At 44.3% G+C, this 9,917-nt stretch overlaps 1 protein-coding gene across 3 annotated transcripts in view; it reads left to right on the forward strand.

Annotated features, from left to right (window-relative positions):
- The first annotated feature begins 9,489 nt into the window (after nucleotides 1–9,489).
- The window catches only part of Gpr161 (G protein-coupled receptor 161), a 52,281-nt gene continuing 51,853 nt past the window's right edge, over nucleotides 9,490–9,917 (forward strand). For 2 of the 3 annotated variants that reach the window (XM_013521419.1, XM_005398215.2), the window contains exon 1: nucleotides 9,517–9,654. The gene's annotated coding sequence lies outside the window, so the exon portion shown is untranslated. The other variant, XM_005398216.2, reaches the window with a different exon arrangement.

Raw genomic sequence — 9,917 nt, forward strand, 5'->3', positions numbered from 1 at the left:
GCAGTTCAGGTTGGCCTTGAGCTCACTTTGCAGTCCAGGCTGGTCTCGAATTTGCAATGATCCTTCTGCTTCAGCCTCCCCACTGCTAGGATTGCAGGCGTGCACCACCACTCCTGGTTTAGTAAGTCATTCTAGGGCAAAATGAAATCATATAAGCAAAATGCCTGACTCAGGTGGGCTCCACCTGGTCATCCCAAAACAACCACCCACAAGTAGGATTACATTTTTTGAGATTTTTAAAAATATTTTTTAGATATTAGTCTTCTGTTCAGAGAATAGATCCAGTGGGGAAAAAAAAAGGGCACATGTATTGGATTAACAACTGGTGGTCAATTTATAACCCCCAGCTGAACTGAGTAAGTACGGTGCTGGATGTGGGAGGCCCACCTGGAGACTGTTACCAGCAGCATAAGGGGCAGAACTGGAGAAGAAGAGGCTAGGCTGTTGGGATCAGAAAAAGGCTGTTGGGAGCTGGCAGAAGCTGTAAGGAGCTGTTGGTTGTTTTGGAGGAGCTTGTCATGCTGGCTGTCCTGATGAACTCAGCTGTTTTCATCCTCCAAAGAGCGTGGAACCTTGTTGGCACTGAAAATAGCTTTGGTTCACTTTGGGGGAGCTCTGATCCTCACTTTGAGCATCACTTCCTGGCTCTGGAGGGAAAGATGGTGCACTGCCAGTCTCCAGGAGAAGCTTGCTATATTGGCTTCCCTGATAGGAACTGGACCATCTTGATCACTGGAGGAGCTTGGGACCTCACTATTGCTGAGGATACCTTTCGGAGGAGCTGTGGTACCTTTTGGGGGAGCTCTGGTTCTTCTGAGCATCACTTCCTGGCCCCAGTACAGATCCCTCAGTCTGCTAGCACAGATCCTTCATCCCACTGGCACAGACTTCCTAGATTCCACCACCAACCTTTGGGCCTTTCCAGTGCAGATCTGTGAAACAGGCCTGCATGAGATATTGTTATGGGCTCTGGGCCTCCAGTTGTATTCGTGGGAGGCATTGTTATGAGGTCTAGGTCTTCAGCTGCACTCTTGCAGGACATTTCCATTGGATCCAGGCCCTCAGCTAGTTTCCTTGGTCTATAGTATGTGGACAGATTTCCTGCACTCTTTTGTATATCATTCTTTGGGTGACTATTATAAATAATCTTATAAAATATGTGTCCTATATTATATATTGTTCTCCCTTGGAAAATATCCCCCAAACCAACACAGCACATGAAATGAATTGACACTTCTCAGAAGTATAAATGGCCAATAAAAATATGGAAAAATGTTCAATATCTCTGGCCATAAGAAATGTAAGTCAAAACAACACTGAAATTTCATCTTGTCCCAGAAAGAATAGCCATTCTCAAGAAATCAAATAATAACAAATGCTAGTGAGGTTGTAGGGAAAAAGGAATCCTTCTACACTGTTTGTTGAAATGTAAACTAGTACAGCCACTATGGAAATCAGTATGGAGATTCCTCAAAAAACTAAAACTAGAAATTCCATTTGATCCAGCTATTGTCCTCCTAGGAATGTTCTCAGAAGGGTTAAAGGCATCACAACAGTGATACATACATACCTGTGTTTATAGTAGCATGATTCAGACTACCTAAATATTGGAAGAGACCTGTATGTCTATCAATATATGAATAGATAAAGAAAATATGGGAATTTTTTTGTTTTGTTTTTCAGACTGTGAAGCTCACTGTGTAGTTCAAGTTAGCCTGGAGTTCCCTATGTTGCCCAGGCTGGTCTTGAATTCACAGCGATCCTCCTGCCTCAGCCTCCCAAGTGCTAGGATATTTTTTTATTTTAAAGAGTAAAAGAAGGATAATATAGTAATACGGGGGCTAACCGAATTACAGACAAAGTAGTAGGAAATTATCAATGGTTGTTGTTTTACATATTGTTATCTACAAGATAGTTTCTCAGGAAACCAAATAGACAAATAATAGTGAGTTACAGACAAAAGTGGTAGGTTATTATCAATGGTTGTTGTACTATACTTTGGTATCTTCAAAGTGGTTTTCTAAAGAAAATAAATAGAGCCATATATGAGTGACCAATTGAATATTCATTGACTATTCTCAATGGTTGTTGTAGGAAACACATAGTAATAAACATACATCCATTTACAAAATAGCATAGGAACAATACAAACATTACAGAGTTATGTATAGATTAGTAGGAAAATATCAATGGCTGCTGTCATACCTGGTGGTATCTTCAAAGTGGTTTTTCAGGAAGACAGAGATACGCAAGGAGCTAACAAGTAGTTACAGCCTAAGGGTTGTGAAAAATAGCATACTACCTCCTCACCAGTGATTCCTTTCACTGAGGTGTGATGGCTGGAAGGAAGGCCAGGATTGAAAGGAAGGACCGAGAGACGTGCACCTGTGTCTAGCAAACAGGCTGTTTTCTTTCTCCTCTATAGTCATGATTACCCAGGACTCCTCGACGGAGATGACAGTCTGGCCAGAGGGAGAAGGCAGAGTATGCCCCGGGCCCCCTCATTCCTGTTAGACTAACTGGTAGGATGGGTCTGAGCTCTGGGGCCTCCACTTCAGAGGGCAGACCAATCTCCAGTGGTCACCTCTGCATTCAGGGCATGGCCCAGGGGGCTTCTTAGGGCAGTTCCTCTTGAGGCGGCCTGGCTTTTAACAGTGGTAGCAGGTGAATGCAGTCATCAAGTTCTTCTTGGGGCCCCAAAAATCTGATTTCTCTTAGTGCTGCAGCAAAAGCAGCTGCTTTTTCTCGGTCTCTTTGTTTTCTCTCCTTGGCCTCCTCCTCATCACAGCTATAGAATACTGAGGAAACAATTCTTACTAACCTCTCAAGTGAGCCATCTGGGGTGAAAGCCATTTTTTGTAGCTTTTTCTCTCCAGCCTCGCAGCGCATTGGGACCCCATAACCACTTAGAGTCCTCTCCCCAACCGTCAGCACAGGCAGCAGGAATCTCAGTGAAGACCTCTCTGGAGCTCCATGTACTCCTCCACTGCAGCCTGTACTGTCAGGGGAAGAATGGCTTCCAGGGGGGCTCCCCAGGTATTGTGCAAGGTCCTCCTGGTTTCCAGCTTCCAAACAGCTCTCGTGACCCCGGTCAACTAGACCTCTGAGTCTTCAGGTGTAGTCTGTATTCTCCTGTTCTCCAAGTCCTTGTACAGCAGCTGCTCCTCCACTGACTCTGGACCTTTCTGGTTCTCAACAGCAAGGGCAAGAGCGACCCATTGTGTGGCATGTATCCCAGGGGTTTTTCCATGTTGGGATGATTCACGCACGTCCCCAGGTGGGCCTCTGCAGCTGGTGCATGGCGGGCCAATTGTGTCATTGCTTCCCTGTGCCATGATAGTTCTCAACCATGCAGTGGTGGCTGGGTAGAGGGCCGGCCCCAAGCAGCAGCAGCCCACCTCCCAGGTGCCTGAACTGCTAGGGTCCCTCCCAAAGTCCTCCAAGTGCTAGGATTATAGGTGTGCACCACCACACCCAGCAAAAATGTGATTTTTATATAAAAGGGAGTACTACTCTGCCATAAAGAAGGATAAATTTGAGACATTTGTAGGAGCATGGCTGCACCTCAATACCATGAAGTTAGTGAAATCAAACACACAAGCGTAAATATCATTGCTGAGATATTTATCTCTTATATAAAAACCCAAAATATAAATAAATTAAACAGCAAAATAAAAGATAATAGAAAACAGGAGACATAGTAGATATTTGGCAAAAGGGAAGGGGATGAAGAGATGGAGGGAGGGAAGACAGAGGAGAGGAAAGGGATAAAAAGGAATTCAGATGTGCTGTGCAGCCGTACCAACTCCCCATGCGCATGGAACTATGTACTGCGAAAAAGCACTCATAAAAACCAGGGCCACACGCTTCCTCACCTGCAGCCTGAGAATGAGAGGCCAGGGGTCTAGTGTTTTCAGCCAAATGTCCCTGAGGCTGCCCTCTGGCCAGAGGGCCTCAGAGCTGCTGGAGCCGGCCTCTGTGACACAGTACAGGTGGCAAGCAGAGTCCAGCCTAGGAGCAGGGGCAGAGCCGGGGTTGCGCAGACCTGGGGCTGACGGCCCAGGGGGAGGTTGTGGGTGCTGCTGCCGGGGGGTGGGGGGCGTGGGGCAGCGTGCAGCCTCTTCCCACACTCAAGAAGGGGCCGCGTCACTGCAGATGGGACCCGAGATCCATGTTAACAAACTCCCCAGGGAATTCTTTTTATTCTAAAGCAGCTTGTTGGGGCAATTCAAGTTTACTCACTTAAAGCCGACTCATTGGCTTTTGGTGTATCCACAGAGTAGTGCGATCATTATCATAATGTAATTTTAGGACATTTTTATCATCTCTAAGAGCAACCTTACACCTATTGCCAGTCACATTTCATACCTACCCTCTCCCAGCCCTAGGCAATTACTAATTTACTTTCTGTCTCTAGAGATCTACCTAGTCTTGTATCATAAGATTCCAGTCTGGAATCATAAGAGAAATCATATAGTGGGTGGGCTTCTGTGGCTTCTCCCACATGGCCTAATATTTTCAAGGCTCATCCATATCATAAGATGGATAAGTACTTTATTCCTTTTAATGGTTGAGTAGTATTCCATTATATGATATATGGATGCATTATTATTATTATTATCATTATTATTATTATTCTTTGTCTTTTTGAAACAGGATCTCGTTATATAGTTCAGGCTGGCCTTGAGCTCACTTTGTAGCCCAGGCTGGTCCCAAACTTGCAATGATCCTCCTGCCTCAGCTTCTCAAGTGCTGGGATTGCAGGCATGTGCCACCACACCTGGCTCATGGATGCATTATTTTTGTTGTTCTTCTGTGTTACTAGGGATGTAACCCAGGAACACTCTACAGCTAAGCTACATCTCCAACTCTTTATTTTTGACTTGGAGACAGGAGCTCGCTAAGTTGCCCTTGCAGGACTCAAACTGTCCTCCTTGCAGCAGTCTCCTCAGTGCTGGGATTACAGGATAATGTTGCATTTTAGAAATGCATTCATGGGGCTGGGGATTTAGTTCAGTGGCTCAGCACTTGCCTGACAAGCACGAGGTTGTGAGTTCGATTCCCAGTACTGGAAAAAAAAACAAAACAAAAAATGCATTCATACACTGAAGCCTATAGGGTAGTTTCCAAAGGTTTGTACACAGGTGTTATGGTTGATACATTGTGTCAACTTGGGGAATCCAGAGGTTTGGCTAAGTGACTCAGCAGGAAGCCAGGGTGTTTACTTTGTATACATCCTGAGCCGGTGGAAGAGGAGGGCATGGAAATTATGTGAGAGCTACACACCCCTTAGGTGGGGGTAGCCTGTTTACAAAGTAAGGCAGGGAAAGAGGCTGCTTGGGGCCATTCTGCCTGTTTGCTCTGGCTGCATTGCTATTAGGCTGCCATTCCCCCTTGCTCTTGCTACTTTGTTATCTTCTGCTTCGGAGCCAGCCAAGTATGGACTGAAACCTCCATAAACTGTAAGCTAAATAAACCTTTCCTTCCTCAATTTTGGATGTTGGGTATTTTGTCTCAGCAACAACAACAAACAAATAACTAAGACAACAGGTTTTAATGTGAATGTTCATTTTCATTTGGGTCGGGGTAGATACTGCACCTAGATGTGGAACTGCTGGGTCACATGGCAAGTTTATGCCAAACTCTTTTCTCAGGTGCTGCGTCATCATGTATTTCCACAGGGAACTGGCAGGCATCTTGATTTCTCCACATCTTGCCCAATCCTGGTGGGCCCCTAGTTTTCCTAGTAGGCTTAAAGCAGAATCCCATTGTTTTGATTTGTATTTTGCTAACAACCAATAATGTTGAGCAGCTTTTCACCTATGCTTCTTTGGAGAAACTTCTATTCAGATCATTTGCCTAGTTAAAAAATACATTATTGCTGGGTGTGGGGGCGCACCCCTGTAATCCCAGCACTCAGGAGGCTGAGGCAGGAGGATCATTGCAAGTTCGAGACCAGCCTGGGCTACAAAGTGAGCTCAAGGCCAGCCTGAACTGCATAGCGAAACCCTGCCTTAAAAAGACCAAAAAAAAAAAAGGTTATTTACACTTTTTATTGAGTTATAGGACTTCTTTATATATCCTGGATACAAGACCTTTATCAGATTATAATTTGAAGACACTTTATACCATTTTGTGCATTGTTTTTCACTTTCTTGATGAGGCCATTTGAAGCACTAAGTTTTTAATGTTAATGAATTCCAACATATCAAACTTCTCTTTTAGCACTGTGCTTGTGATAAAAGCGATTCCTATATATCTCAAAGTTTAAGAGCCAGAGGCCCTTGAAGGTAGTCCTTATTTTTGTCATTTATTTATGACAAAGTAATTTATTACATGTGATAATTTAAACTATACAAATGTTTAAGTTAAAAAATTTATTACAGGCCAGGCGTGGTGGTACACGCCTGTAATCCCAGCACTTGGTAGGCTGAGGCAGGAGGACTGATGTGAATTTGAGGCCAGCCTGGGCTGCAAAGTGAGTTCAAGGCCAGTTTTAACTGCATAGCAAAACCCTGTCTCAAAAAAAAAATTTATTACAGTAAAAAATACATTGCCATTAATCCTTTTCAAAATACTGTATTCTTCCTTGCTTCGAAAGTACTTTTCCTAACATTCTTGATACTTTCTAAAGCAATTCCGGAAGTCCTCTTTCCTGAGTGTCTTTATTTACACTGTCATGGCTCCCTCCATATCCTGAATTAATCGAAAATGTTTCCTTTTCAGTGTCACTCTGACTTTGGAGAAGAGCCAGAAGTTGCATGGTGACAGATTTAGTGAATAAGGTGGATGCAGCCACACCATAAAGTTTTTATTTGACAGAAATTGCTGTGCTTTGAATCAGTTAGGACACCCAGGCAACCACAAAAAGACACACAAGAGAAAGGACTTCCAAAACTGCTTCAGAAAGTGACAGGAAGGGCCAGGGGTATAGCTCAGTGGTACAGTACCTGCCTGGCATGTGTGAGGTCCTGAGTTTGAGTCCTAGTACCAAAAAGAAAAAAAGTGACAAGAATGATGGTATGTATGTGTGCAAAACAAGGGGGAGTACTTCGAGGAGGATTAATAGCAGTGTGTTTTTATGGTAATAAAATTTTAATTTAATTATCATATTTTGAATATTCACAGTGTTTTTTTTTTTATAACACTACATAAAAGGATTTATTGTACCAGGCCTTGATCCTTTATTGATGAAGAGAAAGGTTTTGTGCTTTGCATGAGGCACTTGCTCTCCTGGAGTTTGTTTTTAATGGAGGCGTCTTATAAATAAACCAACAGAAAAAATAGATAATAAATTGGGATCATTTTATATAGAAAAAGAACAAAAGTTAAAAAACCTCTTTTAGGTTGCTCAGGGAAGGCTTCTCTGGGGAGGTAACATTTTTGCAGTGATGGGAGGGTCAGAATGATTCCTGCTGTGAAGAATGGGGCTCATACTGAGAGAGGAGGCAGCGTGTGCAAAGCCGGTTGGGAAATAAGCGGGACCTGTCAAGGACCAGACCCCAGGACAGCGCCAGAACCCCATATACAGTGTGGACAGCACAGAGGAGATGAGACACCACAAGAAGCCCGCTATCCGGACTCCTCACAGTAGCCCAGTCTGCATCTCTGCAGAGCGCACTTTTAATTTCATTTTATCCTTTCCTCTCTTTGTTTGGTCCAAGTTCACTCTGCAGAGCTCATTCTTCCTTTACTCCTTTACCTCTCGATTTTTTTTTTTTAAATCTTTTAGAGACAGGGTCTCCCTCTGCAGTTCAGGGAGGCTTTAAGCTCACTTTCAGCCCCGGCTGGCCAAACTTGCAACAATCCTCCTGCCTTAGCCTCCTGAGTGCTGGGATTACAGGTGTGCACCACCACACCCAGCCAACCCTCAATTTTCAAGTAAACTTTTGGTACTGTTTTTTGCTTGTCTTGGCCAATTGTTTGTTGGGAGGCAAGAATGACCTGGAATACTTTTAACTGGTAAGCCATTTCCAAAGGAACTACCCAACAACATTCCAGAGGAATGGATCGCACGTGTCACCATTTTGCTTTTATTGGCTTTATGTAGACTGCTGGATTGAAATGATATTTTATATAATAGATGTCTCATCAAATGGAGATTCTTCAACAAGCTTTTGGGATTCAGTGAGATGAGGTCTCTCAATACCTTAGTGAAGATGTCTTGGGGGTGGGTTTGAAAAAGAATGACTTATGAAACTGATTTGGAAAAAATGATTCTGCATCTTTTTCCTTTTTTTGCAGAACCACAATTATGTTCTTGCACAAAATCATGTTTTTCCACATGATTGCCACTTGTACAGTGATATAGTGAAATAATTACTTTAATAACAATTTTTATGTTTTTTTCTGCGTCTGACTGAATACTACTCAATATTAGCTCTAGAAGGCCAAAAAAAAAAAAAAAAAAACACACAAAATCTTAAGAGGCCAATTAAAAAATGCATTTGTTGGCAACAATTTGTATCCCTGAATGCACAGTAAGTTCTGAGTATAAGAGCTATGAAGGAAAAATCTTTGTGATAAATAATATATTTGATAAGGAACAGCAGGAGAAAAAAATGTTTTCCACGGCAGAATGCAAAATGGAATAGAGTGAGTGCGGGCACAGGTTACTCAGTATGGAGGGCATCTTTTGTCTCACAGAGGGATGTGCAGCTAAAAACGCAGGGCTTTTTTTTTTTTTGGTCTGGTTCTCATTCCCTCCATGCCTGTTTGTGCCGTGAATTCTGAGATCTTTTCTGGAATATAAACTTTCAATGTCTTGGATGTTAGGACACGGGGATTTACTTACATTATCTCATTTAACCTTTTCACTCCAGAGATAGGCAGGTAGGATATCCTCATTTTACATATGAATCAGCAGAGACTGAGAAAGCTTAACTGACTCCCCCAGGGTCACAGAGCTTAGCTGTGCCCTGAGTCCGTGTAAATTAAATCAATAAGCAGGGATTTCAGAATAAATGTCTAAAGGGCTCTAAAGAGAATAGCCTGCTTGAAGCTGTTTCTAGCATCTGGCGTGTTGGGCGACCTAGACGTTAAGAGGTACTCAGCTTCTGCTTTTGATCAAATATAGCATCGAGCCCTTGGGAATAGTAAGACACCCATTTACTTTTTCCTCATTTGTTCTTGAAGCAGTCTGGGTGTTTGGCAGGTGCCTGGTAGTAAATTATCTTTTAAAGTGGTGCCTCGGTGGCCTAGTAATAATAAGGAAGCAGATCCCAGGAGTCAATCTGTAGACGAGGGAATAATTAATGCATTTTTCAAAGTGGATGGCTTTCGGAGGAATTTGAATCCTGCTCTAAACATAGCATCAGTCTTTTTTTTTTTTTTTTTCCTGGAGTTTAGCAAACTGGGCTTTATAACTTCATACCTGATTATTTTGCTGCCCAGCTTGACTTTCCTTTAAGATGCTTTTTTTTTTTTTCCTTAGGAGTTGTACTGTTGGCTTCAACTTTTCATTCCCTTCCTAGGACTGCTGCATAGGAAACTGTAGGCGGCTGGGGACAGGTACAGAGGTGGGAAGGAAGAGGGAGAGCGGCCGGGAGGCACCGCTCTGCCTTCCACGCCGCAGCCCGAGCCTGGCGGGGAGGCGGCGGGCAGCCTCGAAGGGATGCGGGCGCGCGGCCGCGGTCTCAGCCGCGTGGATGCGAGGTGAGCCGGGCGCGGGGGGCCGGAGGAGCCCACCGAGGCGGGCGGAGGACGAGGAGGCCCAACGCGAGCGCGGACGTGTGATGGACGGAGGCAAGGAAAAGGGGACGTCCCAAGGGCTGGAAGTGGGAGAAGGAAGGCGGACAGGGAAGGCCCGAGTGGGGAAGCGCAAAGGGCTGGGGAACAAAGTGGGGCGAGCCGCGAGGGGAGGCGAACAAAGGGCAGAGGCCGGCGGGCGGCGGGAGGCGCGGGAGGGGCGGGGCGGC

The sequence above is a fragment of the Chinchilla lanigera genome, unplaced genomic scaffold, assembly GCF_000276665.1.
Source record: "Chinchilla lanigera isolate Chin_1 unplaced genomic scaffold, ChiLan1.0 scaffold00061, whole genome shotgun sequence".
Taxonomy (NCBI): domain Eukaryota; kingdom Metazoa; phylum Chordata; class Mammalia; order Rodentia; family Chinchillidae; genus Chinchilla; species Chinchilla lanigera.